The sequence below is a fragment of the Diceros bicornis genome, chromosome 30 (assembly GCF_020826845.1).
Source record: "Diceros bicornis minor isolate mBicDic1 chromosome 30, mDicBic1.mat.cur, whole genome shotgun sequence".
Classification (NCBI taxonomy): domain Eukaryota; kingdom Metazoa; phylum Chordata; class Mammalia; order Perissodactyla; family Rhinocerotidae; genus Diceros; species Diceros bicornis.
Window position 1 is genome coordinate 15056534 of NC_080769.1, and position 14039 is coordinate 15070572.

Genomic DNA, 14039 nt, shown 5'->3' on the forward strand with positions numbered 1-14039 from the left:
TTTTATAAAAAACCTCTGAAGTATGTGTCTCCTTGAGAAGCATAATGCTATACACACTTAATCTACCTATGTGCACCATTGGAAGACAGAGTTATAATTGAGACCAGACTGAATGGAAAACCATTGGGAGGCTGGGTGGGTCACAGGCATTCTCTTTCCACGAGTAATGACAAAACCAGTAACTGTGTGGAGAGGACTCTAGATCAGTGAGAATACCTGGTTGGGCAAGTCACTGGCCAGGGGATCATGGAGAGGCAGCCTGGTGCAGTATGAAGGGTGCTACTCTGAAAGCCAGAAGGGCAGGGAGCGTATCCTGGATCTCTCACCAAAACTGTAACTGGTAGGCCACTCAACCCTGGGCTTCATTTTGCTCAACTAAAAAATGATGAGATTGGCCTAAATCAGTATTTCCCAAGGCATATTCCATGCTTCCTCAGTAATTGTGCACACTGATTAGAGTAAAACAGGCTTCTTTTACGTAGAATTTTCCAGAAACTTCAATATGCTAATTTGTTGTGCATGGTGACCACCAAGGGGAAGAAACTCGGTAGAGTGTTACCCAAACTTTTTTGCCCTCAGAATCCTACTTTAAAGGAGCGTCTTGTAGGACCAGTGACCCAAGGCATAAATAGGCTTTGGGAAATAGGACTGGATGCTCTAATTCTGTGCTTCTCTGCATTTTATTGAAAACCTAAAGCAGGTTTCTTTCCTCCCTCTTCTGCTAGAATAAAAGATCTACTTTGCTTCCGCTCAAACAGGCAAGAGACCTTTGCTGGAGTGTGAATTAGTTTGCCGAGCTGTGAAGTTGTTTTGCTCCTACAGTGTACTTTCTCACAAAGCCGAGCTGATTGAAGCAGAAATGAGCTCTTGTCCGTTACAACCTACCAAGATGCAAATATTTAGCTTGTTCCATTTGCAATTCTAACTCATGCAAATACTGTCTTTCCTAAGACAACTGAGATCGAGGACACCAGACTCATTCTGACCTAGGTCATCTTCTGTTCCTAATTAATACTTTGAGACTTCTGCCTCCCACTTAATTGAGGGCCCTGGATATCATCTTTCACTCAGTTTAGAGAAGAGAACCACTTAGGGTCAACCAAGCATTCATCTGGGTCGAAGCCAGTGGATTAAACCGGGTGTCATGCTGAGGTCCGTGCTCTCCAGGGGCTGGGAGTTCATATCCAGAAATGGGGTCATAAATAGAACTCCAGCTGGCTGGGTAGGTGATTTACAAAAGTGAGTGTCTCTTCTGAACTCTTGCAAAAGTCTTTCTGTTATTTCACTTGCCAAAAGTAAAGAGCCAAGGACTGAGAATATTCATCGGACCTGAAAGTCAGCAAATAATGTCCCCTGGGAGCCCCTACAGGCTGGCAGCCACCTCGGGACTGCCTAAAGGGAAGGGGAACAGCTGGTGTCCACCTGGGGACTGCCTAAAGGCAAGGGGGACGGGGCCTCACGGTGTGTTCCCGGGAGGTCCCCAAGCCCCTGGTGACGACGTCCCTGGGAGAGGCCGGGTGCTGAGGGCCCTGAAGGCGCCACTAGAAAGATGCTGAATTGTGCCCATTGGTTCTGGGGAGACAGCCTAGGGTTCAGGGTTGCCTCAAGATGATCTGGAGGGATTTTTTCTTTTACTTTTGTGGAAAAATAAAGACCAGCCAAATGAGGATAAGCAAAGGCTGTTTATTCAGAGCTTGCTAAGGGAGTCAGCCACCGTCACTTGTGTTCGGCAGAGACTCAAGGCAGAGAGAAGAGTGGGAAGGCTTCATAGTGGAGAAGAGGGACGGCTTCAGGCGTGTGCTGATGGAGGCTGTGGGCACGGAGATGCAGGAGGCAGCTAACTAGAAGCAGGGCATCCGTGTGATCGCTTAGGGGTGCATGTTTTGCTTTCTCTGGTTGGTCCTAAGTTGGAAGCAGGGACAAAAACGAGGGAAGCTGTCAGTCATTGACCATGTCCTCGCCATTTGGGGGCAACTGTTACAGAGGTCATTATTTGGCTTCCTGGATTGTTGCCAGAGATGGCAGTCTGGCTTCCTGGGATGGTTACTGTAGATTGTAGGTCAGAGTTTTCATATATGGTCTGGCCACTGTCCATTTGTATATGCAATCGCTCAGTTTAAATAAGCAAATTTCCAGTTTTCCTGAATTTTATCATCATAAGAATGAACCCCAATGAACAATAGATTAATTGACATTAATAAGAATATCTTACAATTGCATAATTATACTCTTAAATACACAAGAAGTTATAAATGCCCTCCAGACAACATGCATCTTGCCCCAGTGTCTAATTAGACCTTGCAAAAATAGGAAGGTGTGCTGAACCGTGGGCCCATGCAGAAACAATTGTAAGGGAAAAACATTGTAGGAGCCGCTAGAAGTAACGTGAGAAAGATAGTTACGAAATACTCTGTAGATCATATTCTAGGTACAATAACATTTTATCACAAACCTCATTTTCATTTTATCGCCTTAGTTTGCCCCCAAGGAACACGGAAACAGTCCCTGCAGTGCTCATGGTGAGTTCTCAAAAGCTTCAAATTTTCCAGGGCAGAGTTGGAACGATGCTTCTCTTCACTAATAGTGATTAATTCAGGGAAATCTTGCTCACCCTGTCACAGGGCTGTGCCGTTAGTTACCAGGTTGCTTGCTTTGGAAATGTTTAAATAAGAATTCTCCCACCTCTAAATAGTAATACCATCCTGAAGAGGAAAATGGATTCTGAGTCCCACCGTGGGGAGGGTGGGAAGGTGGTGTAGCAACTTTGAGAGAGCTTAGCAGCAAATGAATATTGAAGCCAGCATGTTCTCAGAAATTCACAGAGCATCTAATTCCCTACCGATCCAGTCGCCGTACCTGCAAGTCTCTCAGTAGAAGGCGTGGTAAGTAGGAAATGTAAATGTCTACTTTATCAGAGCTCTGACTTCTTGGTACTCTCATTTCAGTAATTCAGCCTGCCCGTGTCCCGCTGCTGGATAAACATGATCCTCTCCACCTCTGCCCGTGCGTGTTCTCTGTTGTTTGACATTGTCCCCTTCATGCTAACCTCTTTATAAGAAGAATTTTTGCAGCAAAGGTCGAATGCAGTGGCCTGCTGGTAAATGCTTAACAACCGGCTCTCCAAAAAAAAAAAAAACAAAACCCTGAATGCGTAAATATATGTATAAGCATTATAAATTGTAACGATATAAAGGATGTGAAGCACACCATTACAAATAATAAAATATGCAATACTCTTCATTATGAGTCCAGAGAGCCAATTGATTTTCACAGAATGCCTTTGTTGATTGTCGCCAAATGCTTGTGTCCATAGCCAATCTATAGTTGCAACTGACAAACAAATGTAATTCCAACACGAATGTTGATTGATATTTTCATTTACATTTATGAGCGAGACAGTAGCGAAACAACCAAGATGTATGTTCAGTGAAATGTCAGAACTTTACTTGTACATTAATGATATAAGTAATTTCATATATTTTTTTTTCTTTGCTAAATTGGATAATGGTTTTCGAATACTGGAAGAAAATTTCCTCGATTTTTTATGCTATTCACGATATAATGGCTATGGACATGATACACTTTTCTATTTAAATTGCATTATTAACATCGTCTCCAGCACTTTCTTAAGTCTAGAGCCTAGACTCAAAACAAAAACAAAACCAAATCAACCCCTGATTTTTGGCTTTGACTGATTTCCATGGTGTAAATATTCCCAGCAGAGTCAGTTTCAAGCAATCAACATAATGCCACCCAATGAGGAGTTGGAAAGAGATGCGCAGTAAGTAGCAATTTAATGTTTAATAATGACTGTGTTTAACAATCAGCCCTCAAGATTCTTGAAAATTTAACCATCAGCTGTCATGAGGCAGTACCAGCCGACTCCAGGACGTCACAGGCTGTGTGTGCTGTTTTCAGAACACAGAACAAGCCTGGCCTCAGACTGGACGGCAGTGCAGGGATTGTTTCATCTACAGAGGCGAAGTGCTTCACCGTTACTTAGCTGGTGGGTTCAGGACACAGATTTTTTGTTGTTCTTCCATTAATTCAGCCAATATTTATGGAGCACCTGCTACATACTAATCAGTAGGATGCCTGTTGAGACAGTAAACCCATGGTGAATAAAACAGACACAGCCCTGCCTCACGGCGTGTATGTTCCCCACTAGCTCTCTGTCTACCAGACTCTGCTGAATCCCTTCTCTCCCAGGTCGGCTCATGCTCTCTGCTCAGCACCTCGTGTTCTGGAGCCCGGTGGAAGGGCTCACAGTTGTGCCAGACAGCCAGGAGCCAGCCTTGACCACTCCCTCGCCTTCCTTTTCCACAGCAATTCACCAATCTTGGCCATTTCCCTTCCTGCCGGAGCTGCCAAGCCCTCCCACTACTCTCCCCCTCTGCTGCCACGACCCTGGCACAAGCCCTCATCATCTCTCGCCTTGACTTCTTCAGAAGCCTCCTAACTTCCTGCTCCGTCTTCCCTTAGTCCGCTCTCCACCCAGCAACCAGGAAATTTTTTTAAAAAATAAAAAATCCTGTTTTTCATTTTTTGTTTTTTTGGTGAGGAAGACTGGCCCTGAGCTAACATCTGCTGCCAATCTTCCTCTTTTTTCTTGAGGAAGATTGTTGCTGAGCGAACATTTGTGGTAATCTGCCTCTATTTTTTGTATATGGAATGCTGCCACGGCATGGCTTGATGAGTAGTGCGTGGGTCCACACCCGAGATCCGACCCCATGAACCCTGGGCCACTGAAGTGGAGCGCGCGAACTTAACCACTAAGCCACCGGGCCAGCCCCCAAAACCTGTTTTTGTGTCATTCTTCGGCTTAAAACCCTGTAAAGACAGTCCAGCATGGTGGTGCAAGGCCTCACCTCTGGATCCAGCCCACGTGGGTGTGTGGCTCACCAGCTGGGTGACCTGGGGCACGATTATATAGCAGCTCTGTATCTGTTTTCCCACCTGCAGAAGGAGGATGATATAACATCCACTGAACAGGGTAGCTTTGAGGATTAAATGAGTTAGCATATGTGAAGTGCTCAGAACAGTGCATCGTCCTTATCATCGTCATCGTCGTTAGGATCAAGACCAAACCCCTGACCCCAATCTTCCAGTCTCGGCTGTCAACACTCGCCCTGCTGCTCTGTGTTCCAGAACCCAGTCCCTCTCTGCAAGGTCCTCACCACACTTGCCCTTGCCCGAGCTCATCTCGCCATTGCCATGACTGCCAGCTTTGCCTTTAACTCAACTCGTCCCTCAGAGCTCCTTCAAGACCATGTCTGCAGTGAAGCCTTCCCTCACCCCAGTCTAGATCAAGTCTTGTTATGTTCCTTCAGAGCATGTGTCCCATTGAACTCAATTAGGATGCATATATAACAGTCATGTCCCGTCTACACTGTGGGCTCCATGAGCATTCCCAGTGCCATGTACAGTGCCTGTAACATGCTAGGTGCTCCATATATATAAAACCTTTGTAGTAAATAGGGCTTATCTAAGACCCATCTGAGAGAACACTTGTTGTAAGCCATGTCTCATTCAGCAAAATTCCAGTATGAATTAGAAGGTTTGGCTGTATGCATGGATTTGATTAATGGTGGTATTTGACATCAACTCTTCACCCTGTTACTCCCATTTCCCAAAACTTCCAAGGGCCCTGCTTAGCCTCTACCAAGTGCTCGGCATGGCAGGAAAAGAACAAGGATAATATCAAGACTTTGGGGCCTTGCCAAAGTATTTGACCCTATAGAGTTGCTAGCTGTGAGCAATCTCCACTTCCCAAGGCCATTCCTAGAGATTCCAGTGAGTAAGTAGTTGTCACAAACACTTATTGAGCACTCACTGGATACAAGACATCATAGCAGCTGTTTCCTACATGCGACTAAACTGGAGAGGGGGTCAGCTTTTCAAAGGACAGCCTGAAAACCATGTAGGTTCACCTCACTAGGATCGAGCGATTCTTCCCTTGTGGGCACCTGACACAGTGGCTCCAACATATTTTATTATGTGTTTTAAGTCTTATCTATTAGGGAAACATACTAAAGTATTGGAGTGAAATGTCATATCTGGGATTTGCTTTAAACTATCCCAACAACAAAAATGGTAAGGAGAACAGATGAGACAAGAATGGCAAAATGTTGGTAACTAAAGCTGGGTGAGGGATGATGGATACATGGACAGAGAGTGGGTGAAGGGATTCATTAGACTAGATTCTATTTTGGATTGTGTGTGAAAATTTCCATAACAAAGTTTTTAAATAGCCTCAAAATAGCAAAATAGCTAAAATTGATAGAACTGTAGGAATTCATTGACAAATCCACCATTGTGGTGGGAACTTACAACATACTTCTTTCAATTACATGTGGATCTAACAATCAAAAGCTTAATTTCATGGGCACAAAACTTAGCACCCAACAACTAGAGCGTACAAAATCTTTAGAAACACACATGGATGGAACATTTATAGAAATTGATCATATACTAAGCCATAAAACAAGTATCAACAAAATTCAAAGAATCTGTACCATATAGACTATGTTCTTGGAACACAATGCAATTATGATATAAATCAATAATAAAAAGACAAATAAAACTGTCTAAATATTTGAAAGTTTGAAATGCATTCTAAGTAACCCATAGGTCCAAGAAGAACTGTCTGATAATGAATCAAAACTTGTGAAATGCCATGAAAACAGTACTTGGAGATATATTTATAGCTTTAGCTTTATTTTATTTATTTATTTTGTGTGTGTGTGTGTGTGTGTGAGGAAGATCAGCCCTGAGCTAACATCCATGCTAATCCTCCTCTTTTTGCTGAGGAAGACTGGCTCTGAGCTAACATCTATTGCCAATCCTCCTCCTTTTTTTTTCCCCCCAAAGCCCCAGTAGATAGTTGTATGTCATAGTTGCACATCCTTCTAGTTGCTGTATGTGGGACGTGGCCTCAGCATGGCCAGAGAAGCGGTGTGTCGGTGCGTGCCCGGGATCCAAACCCGGGCTGCCAGTAGCAGAGCGCGCGCGCTTAACCACTAAGCCACGGGGCCGGCACAATAGCTTTAGCTTTAAATGCTTATTTTTACCTGAAAATTAGTGAGAAAAGTACACATCTTCAGACATTGGAAAAATAACAGCAGAAAAACTTTTTAAAAAATGAAGGAAACAGATAAAGAAAAAGAACAGAATTTTATGAACATGAAAACCAAAAATACGTTCAAGAAGATTTATGATGTCAAAATTAATTCTTGGAAAAGGTTGATGAATTTGACAAAATATCTGGCATGATATATGAAGAAAAAATAGAAAGGACAAATCGATGGTATTAAGAATGAAAATGGGACGTAACTTCAGATAGAGTGTTTTTGTTGTTGTTGAGGAAGACTTGCCCTGAACTAGTATATGTTGTCAATCTTCCTCTACTTTGTATGTGAGCTGCCGTCACAGCATGGCCACTGATAGACAAGTGGTGTGGGTCTGTGCCCAGGAACTGAACCCGGGCTGCCGAAGCAGAGCGCACCGAACTTAACCACTAGGCCACTGGGGCTAGCCCCAGATAGAGGTTTTTAAAAGTTAAGAGAGCAAGAATACTATGAACAATTGTATGACGTTAGATTTGAAAACTTAGAAATATAATCATTAGTAGAAAATCTTCCTACAAAAAAAATACCCAGCCAAATGGTTGCCGTGGTAAGTGCCATCAACTCTCAAGTAACTTATCCCTCCACTCTTATACAAACAGTTCTAGAAATTTTTTTTAAAAACAAGAGGAAACACTTCTCCCCCACCCCCACCACGAGGCTAATACATTGATACCCAAACAAGACAAGGACCAAATCAAAAAGGAAAATTCCAGGCCACCTCACTTAAGAAATGCCTGGCACATTTGCATTTCATTTTTCTTTCTCCTTCCCTCTAGAAATTGGTATTTCAATAGACAAATATCATATTAGCCAACATTTAATCACTTAAGTGCAAATTTCCTTTTTTGAGTTAACTCAGAAAAACTTGGGCAGACCAGTCTAATGCTTAGAATTGCTCTCAGGGTCCCATTTATTTCACCTACTTAAAGAAATTATTCTTGGTTCGACATTTTTCACACTGTTCTTAGTTTCAAGCAAAAAGAGAAACAAGTTAAATTAACCTAGGTTTTTGTGTGTGTGTGTGTGTGTGTGAGGAAGATCAGCCCTGAGCTAACATCCAATGCCAATCCTCCTCTTTTTTGCTGAGGAAGATCAGCCCTGGGCTAACATCCGTGCCCATCTTCCTCTACTTTATATGGGACACCGCCACAGCATGGTTTGACAAGCGGTGAGTTGGTGCGTGCCTGGGATCCGAACCTGCGAACCCCGGGCCGCCGAAGCTGAGGGCGTGAACTTGACTGCTATGCTACGGGGCCAGCCCCTAAATTAACCTAAGGTTTTATGGAGATAGAAACAAGTTACCAATTTTGGTTGTCAATTATCCTCTTCAATCCTGCCTGGGCTGTCAGGATGGGCTAGGATCCCTTCCGGGAGGGGGAGTGGCTTGGAGGGGCCTGGGCTCAACCCAAGTTGAGTGCCTCTGAATTAAGTAAAAAGGGCATAGCTGCTTTCAAAGCCCAAATACCAATTCCCAGAACAGTTCCCTACGATTAGGAAGTGCCAGGCCCATAAGTCTCCATAAATATTTGTTAAATAAATGCAATACAAGGCAGATTTATTTCTTATTTATTCTCTCCTCTGGGGAATGGAGTCACAGGTAAAGTTTATATTTCTGTAAAATAATTAGATAATATACATTTCTAGGGAAAAATGCTGAGCTACATTATATAATAAGATACCTTGATAAACTCATAACTTAATAAAAGCCAAAAAAGAGAGGGAGAAGGGAAATTTAAGCCTGCTAAATGATAATGCTTCTTATTATTTTCTAGGTATAATCTAGGAATCCATTTTCTATTACATCAGAAACAAAAGCCACAGGATAGTAAGCATTCTTGCTTAAAAGACCAGTGTCCAATAACATCAAATTAAACAGCTATACATTGACTACTCTAAATTAAATGAATGGTCAGTGTTGAGTTGCATAGGTAGAATTTTATATGAATGAAAAAGTATCAAGGAGGTAGGTAAGCCCCCAGTACAAATGCTAGGGATGACATTTATGAACTGACTCTCCATCCATAATATCAAGATAAGTGGGTGGGAATGAGCAGCTAAGATAAAATGTATATCTGGAATTCAATTTTGATGTGTCAATGCCAGCAGAGATATAACACAAAGTAATCAGTGAGCTAGAATATGTATGACTAGGAGAAAGGAAAAGAACATTTTCTCCTGAGTCTTGTTTCCTGTGATGAAATAATTGGCCCCTCATGAGTGAGTGTGCAGTACAGATTGGGTGTAGAGCTAATCATTGGAAACGAACTCGTTCTATTAGGTTGATGTCAATGAAAGTCATTACTGAGGGTCAAAATGATTGACTATTGGCAATTCTGTCTGGTTCAACATAATACATCCCTGAGCTATTGATCTGAATTTGATCCATGTGGCATTGTGTGTGGCTTATCTGAAAGGGGCATTTAGCTATCTTCATGCCTAGAAGACCATTGAGCTGTGGGCGAGGAGGCAGCAGCAGAAAGCAGCCAAAGAACCAGACAACACAGAGCAGGATGTGACTTAATGACCACAAAGACCTAGTTAGTAATGGCTAGAAAGACCAAACACACTGGTTCAAAAGCCAAGATGTACAAGATAATTAGAAGAGAAAGAAACAAAAAGATATAAAGAGAGTAGGGAAAAAGATGATTGTTTTTTTAATGAACGGGAAGGAAGGGCAGATGGAGGTGTGCCATGGAGGATGGAGAGCAGCAGACCCACTACAGGGATGAGAAGAAATAGCTGAGGTGGACGCGAGAGGCCAACTCCAACAACACTGAGGGCCAGGGCAAGTGGTCGACATATCCCCTAGGGTCTCATAGGTGCTTATATGTCTGTGGGGACATTGGGTGAATAGACAAGCTAAGCCTGTCCCTTCAGTGGCCTCTGGGGGCAGGATGTGTTTCACAATGCCCCATTGTAACAACTAGGGGCTAAAATGAGGCTGAGATGACCCAGACCTGGCAGAGGGCAGAGCTCTAGGTGGCCAGGCCTAGCTTCCACTCCCACTTCGGGGAAAGCAAAGGGCAGAAGCAGAAGAACGCTGCCAACCCTACAGAAGAAAATGGACCTCTCTCCAGTCCTTGAAAATGATGAGAACAGGAACACATCTCTCAATACTTCATCTACTCAATCATATTATGTATCACAAAGAAAAATATCAAGTCGTCTTTAGATTGAGTCTACCAAAGGCATAGATCCCTGCCTCCCCATGACAGCGGATGGGACTAGAGCCTGACAGGAAGTCTCCTAAGAGGATCAGGAACACAGTTCTGTCTCTATGGTGCAGCCCATGGGTGCTGCCCACCTGGGGTGTCCAAAGCCAAATCACCATCATCCCCAACAATCAGCACTGCACCTTCAGTCACCAGAGCCAGATAACTGAATCACCCGAGATATCTCCTCCTTTCCCACCCAGTTCCAGGCTTGTAAATTCCACCTTCTAAATGTTCTCCATACCGCTATCCCTTGCCTTCCATCAAGACTTTTTGCCTGGACAACTCTAACAGCCTCCTAACTCACCTCCTTGCCTCTGTTCTGCCCTCCTATTCCCCAGGAACCTTCCTTCTAAAACTCATTTAATCCAGCCACTCTCTGCTCAAAGTCCTTAAATGGCTCCCATTGCATTCAGGACAAAGCCCAAACTCCTTATCATGGTCCAGGTCCCCCATGGGTCCTCTGCCTACTTGACTATACTCATCCCTTGCCACGTTGAAGCAGACCCCGTGTCCACCCGTGCTGAATTATTACTGATTTCTCAACACACCACTCTCACATGAGCTGTGTTTGTACATACTGTTCTCCCACTTGGAATTTCTCCTCCCCTTATCCACTCAGGGAACTCTTCATTCCTGGTTTCTCAACACAGGCATCACCTCCTCTATGAAGTCTTTCTAGATTCACGTACCCTGAACTTACCTCCACTATAGACTCAATCACATCGCCTGGCTCCGTTTACACGAGTCTCCCCCACCAGACTGTGAATCCCTAGTGGGCTGGAACTGATTCTTACTCGATTTTGAATTTCTAGTACCTCATATTGTCTGGGACAAATGGGTATTTAATGTTTATTAAGATTAAAATGAAATTAAAGTGCTCAATTCTGCCCCAATGTTCAATTGAAAAATCAAGATCTATCTATTATCCAGTGCCATTGGCCCAGCCGCCTGTGGATTCTGATGAGTGGCGTGGGCATTTCAGTGTGAGAGATGGCATTTGTGATGATGGTTGATGAGAAATGACCAGCAAACCGTGAAGCCAGGAAGCTTCATGTATACTGTGTGACTCAGCTCTGAGCCCAGAATCTCACTTGACGAAAGTGGTGAAGTCAGAGTGTCTGGTCCTGCTGACCGACATCTCAGCTGCTGGTGCCCGTAAATCAATCTCTTTTGAGTCTCAGCTTAAAGGACAGGTTGGCTAGACAACACTTAAATTAAACTCCGGTGGAAGGACATTTTTATTGCTCTAGATCTTTCACAATTGTTACTTACGAACGACCAGTCAAAGCATAGATAGACAAAGGCTATTTTCTGTCATCTTTGCATGCTGTCAGTGACAGGTCATCTCAGGACTACACACTTCCCTCAGAACGCTGCCCTTTCCTGCAACAAGGCAACCACAGAGCTGCCCTGAGAGCTGAGCAGGTGATGGTAAGTCCCTCGCCACCCCCTTGCCCACCAGTGTCCCTCAGTGATTGCATCCACAAACCAGAGAGCTGGTCCTTCTATCGAACACGATTAGATAAAATTTCCCTGACGCGTTTAAGTCATCACAAAGCACCACTGTTAATTTCATTAAAAGACACGTGGTGCCATTTTTGTGTTGCTTGTGGCTGAAACCATGCTAAAATTAAATGTGATGGAAAGTTCAGGAAAAACTGTGGCTTTGTGTGAGATTTCCAGAAGCATCTGGTGATGGTGAAGAAGAAAGTGAAGGCTTACAGGGACTAGATATGCCCTGAGCCCTCTTTAGAAAAAGATGGAGCATTAGTAATATGTTAAAGACCCTGCACCACGGGTCAGGAAGACGGGGTCTAGTCCCTGCTCTGCCACCAACTGTATTGTATTAGCCACTTAATCCTGTTGGGCCTCAACTTCCTCATCCTGCACAGTGTTGATCTCATATTCTGTTCGATGGCTTGTAAGCCTTTTCTTCAAATGCTCTAGTGCGGATCCATGAAAGGGGACAATAGCTCTCCTCGTGGCCCCAGTGTTGTCCTGGCTCAGCTAGCACCCTTCCCTCTGAGCCGAAGCTACTCCTGGGGCTGAGAAAGGGGCCAGGATTTTATTCTCTTAAGTCTTATTTACTCTCTACCATCAAGCAGCAAACCTCATGTGTTCAGAGGTTCATTCTGTGAGCAGGGTGTGCTGAATATTCTCTTTGGTCCCCTTCCCAGATCCACGTGCCTCCCTTCTCCGTCTAGTTCTGTGTCTGAGAAGCCTGGCATCTATGAATTGCATCACACGGCCCCCTTGATCCCTGGGTTCCCTTCAGGTTTGGTCAATGGGAGGCATTGGCATGAGACTGGCAGGACAGAGGACATGAATACTGCTGTTCATGAATATATATGCATGAATATCACTATCTATTACAACTGTAGCTAGATTCTAGAATTTTTGGCCTTACTTGTCCTTAGAGATAGGGTGTATCTTCAATGCGTTGTGTGATGCTACATGAAATCAGGGAAATAGAGCTGTTTCTTAATGGAGCTACGATACCTCAATCTCCAAACACCATTGTTCTTTGATGGGGTGCCTCCGTAGAGGCTGTACCCTCTGCTGGGTGAAAGCGAATTCTCTGAAGTCAGACACGTCTGGGATAAAATATCACTCCTGTTACTTGCTATGGAATTATGAGCAGATACTCAACCCCTCTAAGCTTCAATTATATCAAAATGGCAATAAGAATAGTAGCCACCTGTGATGGTTAATTTTATGTGTCAACTTGACTGCCACGGGGTGCCCAGATTAAACATTATTTCTGGGTGTCTCTGTGAGGGTGTCTCTGGATGAGATTATTTAAATCGGTGGACTCAGTAAAGTAGATCACCCTCCCCAGTGTGGGTGGGCATCATTTCATCTGTTGAAGGCCCAAAGAGAACAAAAGTTGGAGGAAGAAGGAGTTCGCCCCTTTTTTCTGCCTCACTGATTGAGCTGGCACATCTTATCTTCTCTGGACCTCAGTCTAGAACTTACACGGTTGGCCTTCCTGGTTCTTAACCTTCAGACTCAGAGTGGAACTATGCCACCAGCTTTCTTGGGTCTCCAGTTTGCAGAAGACAGATCGTGGGACTTCTCAGTCTCCTTAATCGTGTGAGCCAATTCCTCGTAATAAATCTCTTTATATATTTATATATCCTATTGGTTCCTATTAGTTCTGTTTCTCTGGTGAACCTGACTATTATACCACCTCATAAAACTGTTGAGATTACTGAGCAAAACACTACCATGAGGTGCTTATCACAGTGCCTGGCACACAGTATGTGCTCAATAAAATAGGTCTATTATTGTAGTTATTGGTAATAGAACTACCGTTAATAATATATCCAGGGAGTATCTCAGTTAAGAACCAGAAAACTTATTGTGTGATTTCTTTGAAGAGCAGAGAAAGAAGTGCACATTTGGCTGTTTGTAATTCAGCAATAGTAAATTGCACCAACCATATTCATTGCCCTTCCCATCTCATCTTCTAGTTACATTTCCTCATGACTTTCCTTTATTTTATCCCTCTCAGAGGATGAAAATGATCTGAAGAGTATTTTTGATTTCATGATTCTTTGCAAAATCCCTTATGTTCTCAGAAGGAGCAATGCCCTTTAAAATCTAATCAACAAATAAACAAGCCAGTGACCACAGGGAAGCCTGCACAGAATGGAAATGTGTGTCACTTGGAGGTCTCTTATGATTTCATATTTTA

General features: G+C 43.5%; 1 long non-coding RNA gene across 1 annotated transcript; it reads right to left on the reverse strand.

Annotated features, from left to right (window-relative positions):
- Positions 1 to 3777: 3777 nt before the first annotated feature.
- Positions 3778 to 4940, reverse strand: LOC131394506 (uncharacterized). The gene is made up of 2 exons (XR_009216163.1): positions 4869 to 4940; positions 3778 to 4095 (listed from the first exon to the last, which is right to left on the reverse strand). It is a non-coding gene; the product is annotated as an uncharacterized LOC131394506 (long non-coding RNA).
- Positions 4941 to 14039: the final 9099 nt, after the last annotated feature.